This window comes from Triturus cristatus, chromosome 10 (assembly GCF_964204655.1).
Source record: "Triturus cristatus chromosome 10, aTriCri1.1, whole genome shotgun sequence".
NCBI lineage: Eukaryota > Metazoa > Chordata > Amphibia > Caudata > Salamandridae > Triturus > Triturus cristatus.
Window position 1 is genome coordinate 54,486,640 of NC_140593.1, and position 17,236 is coordinate 54,503,875.

At 48.1% G+C, this 17,236-nt stretch overlaps 1 protein-coding gene and 1 long non-coding RNA gene across 4 annotated transcripts in view; one reads left to right on the forward strand and one right to left on the reverse strand.

The window, feature by feature from the left end:
- LOC146788819 (uncharacterized) overlaps nt 1-17,236 on the reverse strand; it is a 553,440-nt gene that overhangs the window by 162,045 nt on the left and 374,159 nt on the right. The gene's annotated exons all lie outside the window — the stretch shown is intronic.
- LOC146788821 (BTB/POZ domain-containing protein KCTD12-like) overlaps nt 564-17,236 on the forward strand; it is a 731,043-nt gene continuing 714,370 nt past the window's right edge. The window contains exon 1 of one of the 2 annotated variants that reach the window (XM_085630404.1): nt 564-941. The gene's annotated coding sequence lies outside the window, so the exon portion shown is untranslated. The remainder of the gene's footprint in view (nt 942-17,236) is intronic. The other variant, XM_085630400.1, reaches the window with a different exon arrangement.

A 17,236-nucleotide genomic window follows, 5' to 3' on the forward strand; every position in this document is an offset into this window, starting at 1 on the left:
CCCCCGGTCTCTTACCCTTATGATCCCTCAGCCCTGCTCACGTTACCCCAGTCCCTATCTGCACATGCCCTACTGGGCACCACGCTCCCCATGTATGTCTTTCATGCACTGCCCTCCTGTTGCTCCCTCTTCCACTTCGCTCACACCCTCTCATCCGACCCCCGGCCCTTTGCCCCACTCACATTCTCCCCACCCAGCCCCTCTGCCCTTCTCTCACACCCTCCCATCCGACCCCCGGCCCTCTGCCCCACACGCACCCTCCCCACCCGGCACCTCTGCCATCTGATCACACTCCCACCTCCCAGGTCACAGACCCCAATCCCCGAATCCTCCACTCCGTCGTCCTAATGTCATGCCCCCCCCCAACCCTCCCCCAAATCCCCGAGTCCTGTACTGCCTCGTCTCCACGTCACAGCCTCCCATCCCCTCGTGCCCATGTCACAGCCCCACCATCCTCGAGTTTCTCCCCATCTGACCCCCACCCGTGCGGTAATCACGTGTCTGTGGGCGGCTGCGCGGAGTGACGTCAGAGGATGTGTGTGTGTTGCTGTCTTTCCGGCAATAAAAAAACAAGTGGACGAGCGTGTGGAGGGATGGAGGAGAGGAGGGAGGCTTTGCGAGGAGAGGAGATGAGCGCGTGAGGCTCCAGTCATCACTGCGAGGCAGCGACAGAGGTGGAGGAGGTCCTGGAGGGAGGGCCCGAGAGGTGGAGGAGGAGAGGAGGTCCTGCAGGCAGGCACCGAGAGGTGGAGGAGGAGGAAAGGAGGTCCTGGAGGCGGAGGAGAGAACGTCCCGGCAGCAGGCACCGAGAGGTGGAGAAGAGGAGGTCCCTTAGGCAGGCGCCGAGAGGTGGAGGAGAGCGCAGGTCCTGCAGGGACCACAGCCTGCGCCATCGCAGCCCCGGAGGGCAGGAGCGGCCGCCCGGACTAAGCCCATCAGAGGTAAAGCCATCCCCAGCTGCCGGGGTTCTAATCTGTGAGCGGCTGGTGAGGCTGCGGGCTTAGACTATCCCCCAGCTCTGGCCACCCACCAGATCACTGCCCACATCCTACAGCCTGGGCGATTTACTCCGATCCCCCCCTCCCTTGTGAGCCCCGTCTCTGACACCAAGCTGCCCTTCAACTCGACGGCCTCGCCCCCACCTCCTGCGGACCCCCATGTGACCCCGCGAACCCCTGCTCACCGACAAGGTCCCGCCGTGAATCCAACTAATTGCTGCTTGCAACCCCCCCCCCTTCTGCCAAGATACCCCTCTGGCTGACCCCCCCCCCCCCCTCACTCGTGCTTCTAACTCCAGAGACTCCACTTCTGCCGATTCCGGAACTCTTGCAGATAGACCAACTTCAGCGCACCCCAAACTTTTGCCGACTTCTGGCACCCATACATAGCTCCCCTGACTCTTGCCTCCCCTGCATCTCTTGCAAATACCAGTGCACCCCTGGTCGAACCCAAACCCCAGCTCTGCAACTTCACTCCCACTCGTGCAAATGTCCAACTTCTGCTCACGCTGAAGTTTTCCTGCTTCTGCTGTCCCTAGTTACCCTGACGTGTGTGCCCCGACCCTCCTGACGTGTGTGCCCCGACCCTCCTGACGTGTGTGCCCCGACCCTCCTGACGTGTGTGCCCCGACCCTCCTGACGTGTGTGCCCCGACCCTGACATTCATTTCCATTGACGACACCCAAACACCACTGAACCCTGTAGTTGACAGCCCCTCTACTTTCACTGCTCCCTCTCTCAATCTCCAACACCTGCCATCAGCCCATTTTGCTGAGCCCACGTCCTCCAACAGCCTCTCCGCCACCCAGATTCCTACTGCACCCCCCCCCCCCCAAAGTACTGCCCACCCAAGCTCGTAGGGCACGACCGCTGATACCTACTCCGACCACCTCACGTGCTTCAGGAAAGGGTCACTAAATGCTGCCCTGGTCAGGCACACTGCGGACCACCCTTTGCCCCCCCCCCCTTCCCCAGGTGACCGCTGTGTAGTATGCGCTGCCGCCGCGTGTGCCCATTCTCGTCCGGTGCCATGGGTGCAGGAGCTGCCTGCGCGGACTGCCCGGTACCCGAGCGTGATGTGGAACCCTGGCGCCCCCCGGCTCACTGTCCATGGGTCCCCACTTCCCATGAGTGCGCCGGGCATCTAGACTCCAGGTCAGAGGCTGCGGTGACCCCATATGGACCCGGGGCCAGAAGTTCCCCATCACTGCTATGGATTAGTGGACGTGGACATCTGGAATCCGGGTCAGGCCGCGGGTGACCCCTCATTGCCCTGGATGGGGAGACGCGGGTACCCCGCATAGACCCGGGTTCTGACGTTCCCCATGATTGCTAGAGATTAGTGGACGCGGATATCTGGAATCCGGGTCAGAGGCCGCGGTGACCCCTTTTTGTCCTGGGTGGAGAGACTGTGGTACCCCATGTGGACAAGGGACCAGAGGTTTCCCATGATTGCTAGGGATTAGTGGACGCGGTGACCCCCACGGGCACCCTCGGGGCGGAGGACTCCTGCCCTGGACAGGAGATACCGGCGCTCTAGGGCGCCGCACGCAGTCTGGTACCAGCCCGGTTTTGGTGAGCGAGTGTGCTTGTACTGCAGACTCCACGAGAGCGAGCGCCTCGAATCACCATTTGTGAGAGGAGATGGGTGAATGTTCGTGTGCATAGCACACAGACTCGCTCCACGTGTGTGCGCCAGAGCATAGAGCGCACTGACTCTTAGAGAGTGGTTTCGTAGCGCACACTGATTTGCGAGTGAGTTTATGGATTAATGAGTGTCGTTAGATAGCACGCGCTGACTGACTCGTGTAGGCATTTCGACGAACGTATAGGTGTGGATTTCAGGATACCGCTCATGTGGCCTAAAGTGGGGGAGGCTGGGCACGAGGTGCCCATACTTTTTTAATTTGAGAAAAACAGTGCCCCTAATTTTTATTTTATTTTATGAAAAGGCAACCGCCCCGGGGCGGTTAATTCCACGAGTTGGACTGCTTCAGGTACAGTGTGAGGCTGGGGGGTCACCTGTGGGAGGGGGCAGACACAGCCGCCTTGCCCGGGTGCCGCTGCCTGCTCAAACTGGCAATGTGCGCAAGGCCACATTTACCAATAGAAAATGTCCAAAAAAATGGGAAAGAGTGTGGGGTAAATGGAACATATATCGGGGAAACATCTGCACCCCTCCAGTGGAGGACAGCGACTCGGAGGAAGGCTTGTGTGCGCAAAAGTGAAAACTTTTATTCATTGACTGTAACGCTGTAACATCAAGCAGTGAAAATGTAAGTACAGAATACAGATCAATGTTATTCAACAAACTGTTTTGATAAAAATATTTTTTTTAAAATAAAAACAAACAAACTGGGAATGTGCACAAGTGGGCAATCTGCAAACGGAAAGGGCCCTGGGAAGCCGGTGTTGGCTTTAATTGATGGAATCCCTTGAAGCTTTCTAATGACGCATTTATTTTTGAGAGGTATGGAAGGGGCCACCAGCTGAGCTGTGAAGTGTGAGCTTTTAAATTCAATTATAGAGAAAATGCAGTATGCACAGTCTAGGAATTACTTAAATCTGCATTTTCAAAGCACTTTATCTTAAACCTTTTTGCCTATTTTGTACTTGCCTATCGTACGTATACTGTGTGTGGTACAAGTTTTAAACAAGCATTTGCAGTGCAATAGGTCTCGCATTTACGAGAATTTAAGCTATTGGCATTGTAAATGACAATGCGTTTTAATTATGTTTTCCAAACCAAAACATAAATAAAAGGCATTGTCATTTACAATGCCAATAGCTCAGACTCGCCTAAATGTGAGACCCATTGCATTGCAAATGCTTGTTGAACGCTGTGATGGATCTAGCAGCTTTAGAGTTTTTTAAATTGTATTGTAAATGCATTTATATAGCGCTTACTACCGAAGCGTTGAAGCGCTTGTCATCACTCCTTCTCGAGTAGCACATTTAAAATAAACTATGCGCACATGTATGGACATGTGGTGCATAGTGTACATGAACCCTTTTGTATCTCGTTTCTGTCCTATGCTATGAAAGGGGTTTTAGGGTTTCATGAATGCGGCGCGGTCTCTAGAGCAGAGCCTGTCTTTTGTATCATTGAACACACTGCCAGATGTGTCTGAAGGCTGCCAGCGTCATCGTCCTCTTTAGTAATGATCATTCACGTCAGAGCGCGGCCCAGAACCCCGGGGTAGAAGGCCTGGGGAGTTTTACTATGCAGTAAGTGTTTCCGCTATCCGCCCCAGCCCGTCTGCCTCTGGCCTCTTCCGGTTTCCGATCCTGTGGGGAGATAGCTTGGTGGCGTGTACAGCCATTACAGAGGGTCGAGTCGCTGGCAGAGGTAACAAGCATGGGCAAAGCCATAATAGGGCTCTCTTTTGGGACCCATTGGTTTTGCCAATGCCTTTTAGCAATGCTATACATCAGGCAGATGCTGTGCCCCATCGCTAATAGAAAAACAAAGTGAAGATTTGCGAGAGTTTAAGCTATTGACATTGTAAATGACAATGCCTTTTATTTATGTTTTAAAAATAAAAGGCATTGTCATTTACAATGCCAATTGCTCAAATTCTGGCTAATGCGGGCCTATTGCATTGCAAATGCTTGTTTTCATTGGCTGGGGAACTCGAAGAATAATGGGGGCAGAGGAGGGCAAGAGCTTTTTACGAGTTGAGGGAAGCCTTTTCCTGCTCCTTGCATGGTGCCCTATGCAGGCGAACAGGCTGGGGCAAGGCATGTCAACTGCATTAGACCCCCGGGTTGGTTTATCAGATCCAGAATTTGCAGATTCGATAATTCCGGGACCAGAGGCAACTCGTTACAAGGGCCAAAGTAAACTACTCTATGCAAGGGAGTGCAACATTTCTAGCACACGACTCAAGGATGGTTAATGCACCCGCTGTGCAGAAACTGAACATCAAAAACTTATTTAGGAGCAATGGCGGAAAATCCCCTTCTTATATAGTGCAACTCCCAGCGAGTGGCGTTACCATGCTATAGTTCTGTAACGGGTAAAGCTTCCCACCGCCAGAATGTCGTAGTCAATAATGTAGGTTAGCGCCATGTTTTCGTTTCTGACTAAAAGAAACTCGGGATACAAATATCTCATGAATGGATAAACAAAAAAACTGGCGAGCAAAATCGTGAGGAGTAAATAGCTTAAAGGAACAATGACAATGCTGGAGGTAACTAATAAAGTAAGGAAAGGGTTACATTTAAAAGGTAAATGGAGAGGGTTCGTTTAAATGAAAAGGCTGTAGGAATCCTCCGGGGTAAATTTAAAAACAAATACTCACTTTTGCATTTTAAATAACAATCATTTGTAACACACCGACAACAGAGAGAGGACGTGAGAGCAAACCAAATGAGTACCCTGACAAGACTTATGGCTTGATGAGGGAGATAAACTATGCGGTCTGGGGATATTGTGAGGTCTGGCAGGGAGGGGCCCAGAAGAAAGACTCCGGAGGGAAGCTCTGCATAATTTAAGTGAATACGCTTGTCCTGTGCTGGCGCAGTGCTCAGGGAAATGGATATAAACCCCTGTAAACATATTTGATAAATATGGAGAGACGATGTGGCATAACATGCAAAGCTGGGGACTTTGGAATTGTGGCTCGAGTCTCCAGGCACTCTGCGCCTTCCAAAAATAAAATGCAGACATGTCCAGTATTAAAAGTTTTGTAAAACAATAGAGAAACCCTGCTATTTATTGGTGCCTTTGTATGATTTTAAAAGGGGACAGCAAGTGGATGCAGTGGCGCGTGAATACTTATGACCAATCAAAACAACTGGCTGTGTTTTCTGGCGATCCTCGTAAGTTGAAGCAATTAACGAGGATCAGCTGAAAACAAACGTGCTAATTAAACACACACGTTTTACTCCTATCGACAGTCATTATATTGGGGAATGACTACCTTACCTGAGCCCCAGGGATGTTCGGAGTGACGGATCCTTTCTTTTTCTCCGGGCAGGAACAGACGGGCATAGAGGAATGGGAGGCACACAGGGGGAGCACAGGGAGAGGGGCAGAGAGAGGGAGGGAGCTGGGGAGAAACAGAGGAAAGTGGTACACGGGGAGCAAAGGGCAGAAAGAGGTACACGGGAAGCAAAGGGCAGAAAGAGGTACACGGGAAGCAAAGGGCAGAAAGAGAGGGAAAGGGGCAGAGAGAGGGAGCCAGGGAGAACAAAAGGGAAATAAAAAAAACAAGCCCGGGAGTTGTGTGCGCGTGCTAAAAGAAAAGGGAAAAAAAAGCACGTGAGTGGTGCGCACGCGCGACGGCAAAAGTGAAAGCAAGCTAGCAGTGGTGTGCTATGTGCGCGCATCATGACGAGAGAGAAGCCAGATGGCGCCTCTGCTCGTCGTTGTGCGCATAACCGCACGCTCTATGCCAGCCAAAAACTGTGGTCGTCTTTTTAAAGCCCACACACTAAATGTCTCGCCAGAGCAGCTCATGCGCTGGCTCAGGTGAGACCTAAAAAGGATCAACATGTTCACAGTGCTTTCTGTCACAGACTGGGACCTCATAGCACTAAACATACATAAGTCACTATTCCCCACTGCACCAACCAGAATTCAATGCTGTGGCTCTCTGGTGCAGTGGTTTCACAAAGTCAGTGAATGTGGACCGTGCAGGACTATTACAGAAGCGCAGTGCTCCTTCAAGTGTCAACATGGCACTTATCTCTTCTTTGTGCCAAGGAAGCTTGCACTGCCGCTTCTCATGCTGCACCCGTGCTGTGTGTTGCTGCAGCTGGGTGTGTATCTTTCACTGCAAAAAAACTTCAAACAACTGGCGCAGGCAATATTTATTTTGATGTCGGATGCAAATGAATGTGTAAAATAACTGAACAGATGTGTGAAACCAGGACCACTTTCAGAAGGTCGACAAGAGTCCTTCCCAAACGTTTCAGAAACGCAACCAACGTTTTAGAACGACAAACATTCACAGCCCAACTAGCTTTAATAAATATGAGGTGGGCATTTTTGTTGTTGATGCAATGTAACTTAAGCATCGTGTGCAGTTCACTGTTATTTGCAGGCAGCGTCTTTTCCGATGGAACGGCCTTTACATTTGCACAGACATGCCCCCGGGGCACCTCTACTGGGAGGGGCACCTCTACTGGGAGAAGTTCTGTGCGCTTGAAACCTTTGAGAGCCCTGATGAAGCTCCAGGTCATCTGTGAGTGGCACACAGACGGATCGATCAATGGCGCCTTCAACACGAGGTCTGGCATCCGCTTTGTGTCAACAAACGTACTATGACCAACCACCAAGACAAGAAATGGACGCGGGGCTTTGGGTATTATACTCCGAGTACTCTAACAACGTACGGTTCAAAGCTGGAGGGTCCTAGGGAAGTTTTAAGACAACACAGGATTTAATCCCCAATAACAAAACAATCAAGAGTAGGAAATCCTGAGGTCTACAATAGTGCTTAAACAAGTGTGGAAAAACCACTACTGGTTGGTTTGTCAAAAAGAAAGAAAGAATGTGAAACAGAACTAGTAATTAAGCCCAACAGAACTAACTATGGGCATTTCCCTTTATAGGACGAAATCCCTCAGTCACCAAAGGTGACATGCTTCATCATTTGGGATTCTCCTCCCAGGGGAAAAACCTAGTTCTACAGTATTGGGGTGTCTTTCATAGATTCACATGCTTGAATATTTCCCGTCGTCGAAGTGGGAGTCCCGCAGAGAAAATGGCGGCATAGCGCATCGCTCCTCCCGTGGCGATGAACTCACGGAGTGAATTGGGAGGTACAGACTAACTTCAGAGCGGTGATTATGGTGATCCCGGTGATCGGAGGTTAAGGTCCACCTCAGGGGTGACTTTGAGATCTCTACGAGTACCCGAAGGCACGTTTCAAGCGAGTGCCCTGGAGACCGGCATCGACGACGAGCGGGCCGTGCAGCCGTACAATCGTGTGACCCCGCTGGGCTCCGTGCTGGCTGAGCTGTCGCTGCTGCTGTCTCCCCGACGGAACGGTGGGAGCCACACCGAAGTGTGAGTAGGATTGGGTCGCAAGGCGGATGCCTATCACCGCTGTCATGTTTGCCGATGAATGCTGACGAATGGAGGTCGTAAAATGGCGGTTGTGAGAGGCTCCGAGGCTCCTACATGGTTGTCGGCGAGCGAGGACGGAAATTGATGTGTTACCACACAATCTCACAACAAAAGGAGATCGTAAGGCAGCACGGAGATGTGTGTGTGACTGAGCGTTAACATTAATATCAACAAAAGGAGATTGGAGGGCAAATCGGGGATGATACTTGAAATGTATGAATGGAGGTTGTAAAATGGCGGATGTGAGAGGCGCCGAGGCTCCTGCATGGCACGGAAATTGATGTGTTACCACACAATCTCACAACAAAAGGAGATCGGAAGGCAGCATGGAGAGATGTGTGGCAGAGCGTTAACATTAATATCAATAGTGCAAGTTGGTGCACCGTTACCTCACGATGGGAGCTGACCTGATGTCTGTAGACGTTCCTACACAAGATGGCGACCACAGGGTCGGTTGATGTCAGACTCTTGTCTCAGGTCAATTGAATTCGGCAACGCTAGAAGCTAGACCTACTCGTAAACTGTGATAGTGCTATACAAGAGTGGGCTTCCTCGAGGGAGATACATTTCACCTTTCTCTGGCTCTAATCAGCGAATACTGCCATAACGAGCGGAACGCACGTCGCGATGCGATGATGCATATTTAACTCACACGACAGCTCTAATGAAGACAGGATGATTGGTGGTAATGTAGACATCGATGTTTTTCATATGAGCAGCTTGTTCAGCAATTGGTTTTGATGGGCTGTGAGTCGCTGGCAATAATGGGATGGCGAAGCAGATGCATGCACTGAGCAAGATGGTCTGGTCATGGTGAAACGAGATTAGAAACGCCACATCCACGTCTTGTCGGCCACAAGGAACTGTGCAGCATATACGCCACAAAATCATCACCGGTGTCTACACTATAGTTATATGGAATCAAACCGCGCCAACGATAATAAGGGGTGATCCGGTCATAGTGCCCTGGTCATTGTGCATATCTTGGGTCCTTTGCAAGTGTCCTCATCACGGGCTGAGTTGGCCATCATAAGAGCTATTGGGACGATTACCTGGTAGGCGAAACAAGTGGCTGTGCTCGCTCCTAGCAGTTGTATCAATATGGGGGACAAAGAAACAAAAAACCTCAAGAGACTTAAGGCTGAACCTCCTATCCCGATCTCACCTAAAAAAAGGCAAAGATGTGACCGATACGATGGACATCATATTGAGTAAACTCGAAGAAGTACGAGAGATCGCGAAGTCCACAAAAGAAGAAATCGTAGCTATCCGGAAGGATATTCGCGATACTAATGCCAGACTCACGGAAACAGAATCGAGAATCAGCCGTCTAAAAGATTCGGAGAACAAAACCTGTAATTCTCTTAAACACCTACATGTCTCTACAGAGCAGATGTCAAGGAAGTTGTCAGAGTTGGAAGACAGGAATCGAAGAGGGAACCTACGTATCTTTGGGATACCGGAAGGATCAGAAGATGCTTACGAGTCTTGTGTCCCATTCCTGGAGGCATGGTTCTCAAAGGCAACCAACCTCCTCTTTCATTACCTATTGGAATTCGACAGGGCTCATAGAGTTCCGGGCAGGATCACACCGGGTCAAAAAGGTCCCAGGCCTATTGTTTGTAAACCTTTGCGGTACCAACATGTGGATCAAATTTTATCCTTTGTGCGCAAAAATAACCACGTCCTATGGAAATAAAGTAAGATCTATATATCACAGGATTATAGTAAAGAAACTGTCGACGTGAGGAAAGCTTTTCTTGCTCTACGCCCAAGGCTAAAATCGCTGGGTCACCAATTTGGTTTTGTAGGCCCTGCAAGGTTTCGTGTCTGTCAATGGCTCTCCACAGATCCACAAAGGCTCAGACAATTTCTGGACGGAGTTGAGGAGCTACATATGGATATGTCAACGTCGGCCTCCGCTTCTTCCTCTGAATTAAGTCTCTCTTTGAGTGTCTCTGCATCTGATTAAACTGACACCTGAGGTCATGTCAATGGAGCCTACTGCACCTTTGTATTATGTTCCTGGAGCAGGGGCCTGCAGTGGCTCTATCTTAAGTGTTCTGGGCCTTGTTCGACTGCTAGATAGTACGCTAGGTATATGCATGGTTTCCAGCCATTCAAGAATCCAACTTCTAAAATATGCATAACGTTATGATGCTGCCCTTGCTGGTTTATGTATATTCTGGAGATGCATCCAGTATTGTGCTTATATGAGCCACTTGAACTGACTCTTTTGGGGCGGGTGAGTGGTCGGTCCTGCTGCAGGGTTCTTTTTTCAGTGAGGCGGTATAGTTACTGTGGTCAGTGAAGGTAACTCCTTCAAGAGGAAGGTCCTGCTGCATCTATACTTGAAACACATTTACAGGAAGTTATATTGCTCAATGGGTACACACGTTCTGAGTTGTTTTGATTGTTGGGTTAGCTCCCAAAATGTCAACATGGTTACGGTTTAAGGCCATGGGAGGGACACTGTTTTTTCCGTGTCACCATGTCTAATGCCTTACTTTGGGGTGGGGAGGGTGGTTTTAGGGGTGGTGGGGTGAGGGGAGGGTTGAGAAGACGGGTAGGGATGGGTAAGTGTTTGCATTTTGTGTTACTTTTCTTTTGCTTTATTTATGTTGTCATGATCTCATGCATACCAGGTTCAGAATCATCATACTGCCAATGCCAAGCATATTGCCAATGCTCTGATAGAAAGGTTTATTGCGTCACCTTTGTTGCTACCTTTAAACCGATGTTTGCTCTACTTAACCAGGTGTTGTTCTTATCTTCATCTCAACGTTGTGGTATTTTGGGTGAGTCCGGTGATGGTACATATAAGCTCATTGGATAGCTGATTCACCATGATCTACTATTGATTCGCTATGTCACTACCCACAATAGATACACCAATGGGCGTAACAAGAGTGAACAACTTGAAAATACTCTCACTCAATGTCAAGGGTCTCAATCAGCCCATAAAACGCCAGAAAGTCCTGGATTATCTATGTAGGCAAAAAGGTGATATTGTCCTGTTGCAGGAGTCTAAACTTAATGCTAACCAGTTTCACACACTTAGGAATAAATTCTTTGAGTTTGCAGGGTTAGAGGCGATAGGGAAAAAGAATGGGGTCTTGACATTGATTGCAAAAAAATCTAACGTGGATTCGCTTTCCTCCACTACTGACAGTAAAGGGAGATGGGTTACAACCAAGTTGGTTAAAGATGATACTGAATTCTATGTCACGAATGTCTATGCTCCTAACACGTGTGATTTGACTTTCTGGTCCGATCTGTCCAAGCAGGTAGAGACTATCCCTGATTCAGCCATACACATACTTGCAGGGGACTTTAACCTACCCTCTGACCCAGTTCTGGACAGAGACTCCCGTTGTTCCTTTCGAAGCAACAAATCTCATAAGGCTTTCACTAACCTATGTACCCGATTTCACTAGGTAGACACTTGGAGGTTGCAGAACCCTGATGGGAGAGATTATACTTTTTACTCACCTCCGCACGACTCATTCTCCCGTATTGACTATTTATTCATCACAAAGAATGGTATCCCCAGAATAGAAGAAACATCCATAGAACCAAGGGTTTTATCCGATCACTCATGTATTTCCCTGACCATCTCCAACGTCAAATCATCCACTCACCAATCAATCTGGAGGTTCAATGAGGAGGTCCTTGAAAAAGAGCAACATAGGGTAGCGATCGAGACCGCCATTAGAGACTACTTAGAACATAATAGTAGGGGAGATACTACTGATTTGATACGTTGGGAAGCATTAAAGAGTACAATAAGAGGGGTTGTTATTAAAATAAAATCTGCCATAAACCAGAACCACAATAAAGCACTGGAAACTCTGGAGGGAGAGCTCTCTACACTGGAGAAAAGACACCTACTTGATAGGAGGGAGGAGAGACTGAACAAACTAGCCAATAAGAAGTACCAGTATAATAAAATAAAGAGCGGGGGTTTGGTTAAATAGGAGGAAACAATTCAAACTATGTGAATCGAATAAGGCAGGGAAGAGCTTTGCCGCATACCTTAAGTTTAAGGTGCAGAAGAATATGATAAATTCCATTCAGGACCAATGGGGGGCAGCTCACTCGGATCCGGTCAAGATAGCAGAAGTATTTAAACAATTTTATGAACGACTCTATGGCAAAAATACTGAAGTGGTAGAATCCAAAATTGAGGACTACTTAGAGTGTAATCTTCCCTCCATTTCTACTGCTGATCGAGAAGATCTTAATGGCCCCATCACGATTCAGGAAGTTGAGATGGTTATTAAGTCGTTAAAGAGCGGTAAGGCACCTGGACCGGGCGGGTTCACTGTTAGATTTTATAGGGGTTTCTCCTCACTCATATCACAATCACTCTTGCACGTCTTTCAGGAAATCAGCGCTGTTGGATAGGTGAAAAGAACGTTATCTGAAGCTATCATTGCTGTTCTCCCAAAAGAAGGGAAAGATCCAACGCTCCCCAAGAATTATAGGCCTATCTCACTTATTAATCTTGACTGTAAGCTCTTAGCCATGATTCTAGCTAATCGACTTCAGAAAGTTCTGCCCAAATTGATACACTCTTCACAGGCAGGCTTCCTAAAAAATAGACCGTCCAGTGATAACACCAGAACACTAGCACATGTACTCGAAAGAGCGAAACTGTTATCTACCCCCACTGTGGCAATCACACTTGACGCCGAAAAGGCTTTCGAAAGAGTCGATTGGAACTATTTGTATGCGGTACTAAATAAATTTAATCTGGGCCAATTTTTTACAAAGACGGTGATGTCCCTCTATTCTTGTCCCTCTGCTAGAGTTAGAGCGGGCGGTTCGTTCTCCTCCACGTTTCAGTTGCACCAAGGAACCAGACAGGGGTGCCCCCTTTCCCCTTCACTGTTCTTATTAGCTATTGAGCCATTTCTCCATCACCTGAGGGCTAGCGAGTGTATTGCCGGAATTCCGTTTGAAGACTGTATAATAAAGCTAACCGCATATGCGGACGATGTCCTGGTTGTCTCAGAAAGGGCTGAAGAGGCTATACCGGCTCTCATGTTCACCATTGGTGACTTCTCCAGGGTGTCTGGATATAAGTTAAATAAAGATAAAACGGAGGTTAAATTGTTAAATAATCTGGGGAATAGAGAGGTTATGGGGGACTCTGGTCTGACTTGGCAACCGGGCTGCTTTAAGTATTTGGGGCTGGATTTTGATAAGAACCTAATCGCAACATTGTGTGTTAATGAAAACTTGACTTAAAGAAAATATCTAAATTACTAGAAGGTTGATCCCCGAAATATCTTTCATGGTGGGGCAGGGCCGAAACCTTGAAAATGATGGTAACCCCATTGGTAAACTACCTGGCGAGTATGTTGCTAATGACCTTTTCAGATGTCTTCCTGACAAAGGTGGATAGGCTGTTCCTGTGGCAGGGGAAGAAACCCAGGATATCAATGAGGAAGCTGCAGCTATCAAAGGAAAAGGGTGGCCTGGGTCTCTCTAACTTCAGGAATTATCAGACTGCCTTCCTCTGTAAGCAGGGTGCACAGTGGCTGGCTGCGGATTCGGATTATACCCCGTTGTGGATAGATATTGAAAAATCCCTGATTGATAAAGCTCCTCTTACAGCAATACTTACTATGGATCTCTCCCATTTCCCTCATTCCAAATACATCTTATTGAACACAAGGAGGGCCCTTTTGAGGCTTGACCAAACTCATAAAACAGGATTGCTCTTAAAAAAAACTACTATGGTGTCTTTAGGGTATAATCCCTAATTTAAGATCGAAGGGAAACCTCTTCAGTGAGAGCATTGGTCAAGGAAAGGAGTTAATCTGGTGAGTGATTTGTTCGAAGGGGTGCACCCTTTACCGTTCTCTGCGCTCCAGGCCAAACACAACCTGGCGCCGATAGATTTTTATGACTTTTTGAAACTTAAGGTTATTTTATCTAACCGCTCCCTCAACCCGTGCGACCCGTGGCTTAAGACCCATGTCCCACGGTTTTTGGCGGCTGGTCATTTTGTCTCCAAAATTTATAAGCTGCTTCTACCTACCCCAAGGAAGGCACACAGGAGGAATTAATTCAAGTGGGAGTCTGAATCCAACTCTACCGGTTTGGTATTTGACTGGGATATGATACATAACACTGCTTTAACGAATAAGATCTCACCAATCTTAGCCCAAACCAAGTACATGATCATTAATAGGACATACTGGACGCCAGAAAAGCTTTTTAGACTCCAATTGAGAGATAACCCTCTGTGTTGGAACTGTGATTCAGCTGTAGGAGACTTGGCTCCTATGCTCTTTGGCTTCCCGCGTTGGGATTATTCTGGGGAAAAGTATTTGACTGCATAGAACATATTTTCGGTATCAAACCTAAGAGAGAGTTTGTCTATGTTATATTGGGTGCATTGGATCAGGAGCTCCATCACGCCAATGATCGCCAGTTAGATATCTTGCTCACTCTGGCCTGTAAGGTAGTGTTGTGTAAATGGAAGAGCGCCTCTGCGGTCTCATTCAGGGTATGGCAGGAGTGGCTCTCCTTTCTAAGAGGAGCTGATAATCCAGCTCTGCATTCTTCACCATGGCGTGCTTCCCACAGGAAGCTTTGGAACCCTCTCGATGGGTCTTCATTCTCATTTGATCCACCTTGATTAAAGGATACATAGGATACGAAGGATGATATTTTGTCATAAAGAATGATGCAGAATTCCGTATAGGCCTTCGTGACGGTGAATTATATGCAATAGTGTGTTGGCAGTAATGGTGCTTATTCAGCATGGCACAATTGGACCCTATGGTATGCTCCGTGTGGCTTCATGAATTAATATTAGATTGCTTTATTTTATCTAATTTTCCTCAGTTTAATGTGACTTTGTGATCTGAATTAATGATCTGATCTACTGATTTAATTATTATATTTTGTAAGGACTGTTGCGCTATATCTGTTTGTGAGGTGTATGAACCACCTATGGATTTGCTGGATCTCAGGTACAATGTTTATTTTGTTTATTGAGATTACATATGTTATATAATGTATGTACTTGCTGTTTTTCTATTTTCTTTTTTCAATAAATACGATTTGAAATAAAAAAAAATAAAAAAAACAGGGAATCGTGAGAGGAGCGCTGGGGCAGGAAGTCTTGGAGCTTGGGAGTACAGCGCTGCTCGTACCTTGTGTGTACCAGTAAAGAGAGGTGAGAGCTGAGGCAGGAAGTGCTCTCCCTCTCTCTATCGCATTTGTGCAGTAATCCTCTTGCACCGGCAGCCGGAGGTCAGCTTTGAGGCGGGGCAGGGTCAACGGAGACTTCACTCCATGTCCTGCCTGCCCGGGACATGGTGCAGCAGGAGGAGCTCTGCGGGAATCTGAGAGCGTCTCATCCCTCTCGTGGTCTGCCAGTCATTCTGCCGCACAGAGGTGAGCCGGGAGCAACAATGGCACAGCGAGTTGGCGTGTCGCTCCCAGAGTGAAGCTGCAGGCGGGAGACACAGGGGAGTCCTCCCGCTGATGTGAGGGTGCACTGCCCAGACTTTGGCAGTGAGGGTGCTCCCGCCGTTTGTGGCAGTGCGGGTGCCTCCCCCCAGTGTGTGGACCTACCGGGGTCATTGTGAAGGATCGTTGGGGGACGGAGTGGAACCTCGACTGAGGTGTCTGATTCCCCGCATTAATCTGACGTGTTTCAGGCCCTATTGCAGCTGCACTGCATGGGTGCGGGCAGCTGCAGGCTTACCTGCTGTCTGGAGGCATTGTGGTGCTTTGGGCATCTCTGGGTAAACCTCGATGGAGGCCCGTGCTCCTCATCTAAACAGAGGAGTAGTGTGCGAGATCCCCGAGGGGGAGGAAACCATCCTTTGTTACCACATTTCATGGTGGGTTTGTAGCCCAAGGAGCCTACGAGAGGGGTGCCGTTCTTACGGCCGTGCTGAGACACAATAGCGAGCACACTGGTTATTTGCATGTCTTATGCACTGATGTAATGTTGCCTATGGAAGGGGTATTCCCAGTAGGGATGCATTTCTAATGTATCCAACATACCAGTGTTTACCCTGGTGCACTGTGGATAACGTGTATGAATAACATGTTGTGCTAAGTGCAATCTTACCAGTGGTTACTAGTCATCCTAAGTTCTGATGATTATGACAATGGCCCGATTGCCAAGTGATGTACGTAATCCCTGGGAAGTCATAACAAGTGCCTAGTGGCACTGTGATATATATGTGATTATTTTCTAATGTGTTTTTATTGATAATACAAAGGCTACTTTTATATATCCTTGTGTGGAGTTTTTGTGGTGTGCCTAGTGTCACTGCTGTGTGAATGTGTTGCGCAAACACTTTACACATTGCCTCAGGGATAAGCCTGACTGCTCTGCCAAGCTACCAAGGGGGTGAGCAGGAGTTATCTTCCGCGTGTAACTTCCTTGCCCTGAATAGAGTGATAGGTTCTGCCTGGCTGAGGTGCATACTCTAGCTAACCAGACACCCATTTCTACATATGCCAATGGGATTGGCTGTTTCTTCTGCCACTTTCCCAAGCCTTAAATGATTCCTATAGAATAGCCAAAAGATTTGTAGTTTTCTTGAGCTGAACCCAGCTAAGCTGGAAGGTAAGACGGACACATAAGTTTATTTAGGCTATAGGTCCCCTCCAGAACTGCTGGCTCCCTTCTGTGTGATAACCCCAGCCAGGGGCATCAAAGAAATGCATTGTAGTGTCGTGGACTCTGACAGTGCTTAATAAAAAAAGAAAAGTTACATGTCCAAAGTTTGGTTCAGAAGTCTGCAACCAGCGCTATCTAAGTTGCGAGTAGTCTTGATTCCACCTTATGCTGCTTACATCCACCACATAGACTGCCCCACCCTTTATCGGAGTGTTGCATGGTCTTTTTCATCCCCGCTTTCTACCTTTTTGTTACAGTTTTTTCGCCTCCTCTTGCTTTCGCCCTTTTGTATGTTTCCTCCTCCCCTGACTCAGCCTATAGAGGGCAACTAAATGCTCATCTGCTTAAAATAAGCACTGCAGTAAGTTTGTACTTGGAAGACTGAGAGGAAGAAAGCTCTACCTGGCTAAAAACACCCCCCCCCCCCCCCTGTTTGATTTGTTTCTACTAGAGACTCTGGGAAACCTCCCTTGCCATAGGACACTTTTCCAAGCAGGAAAT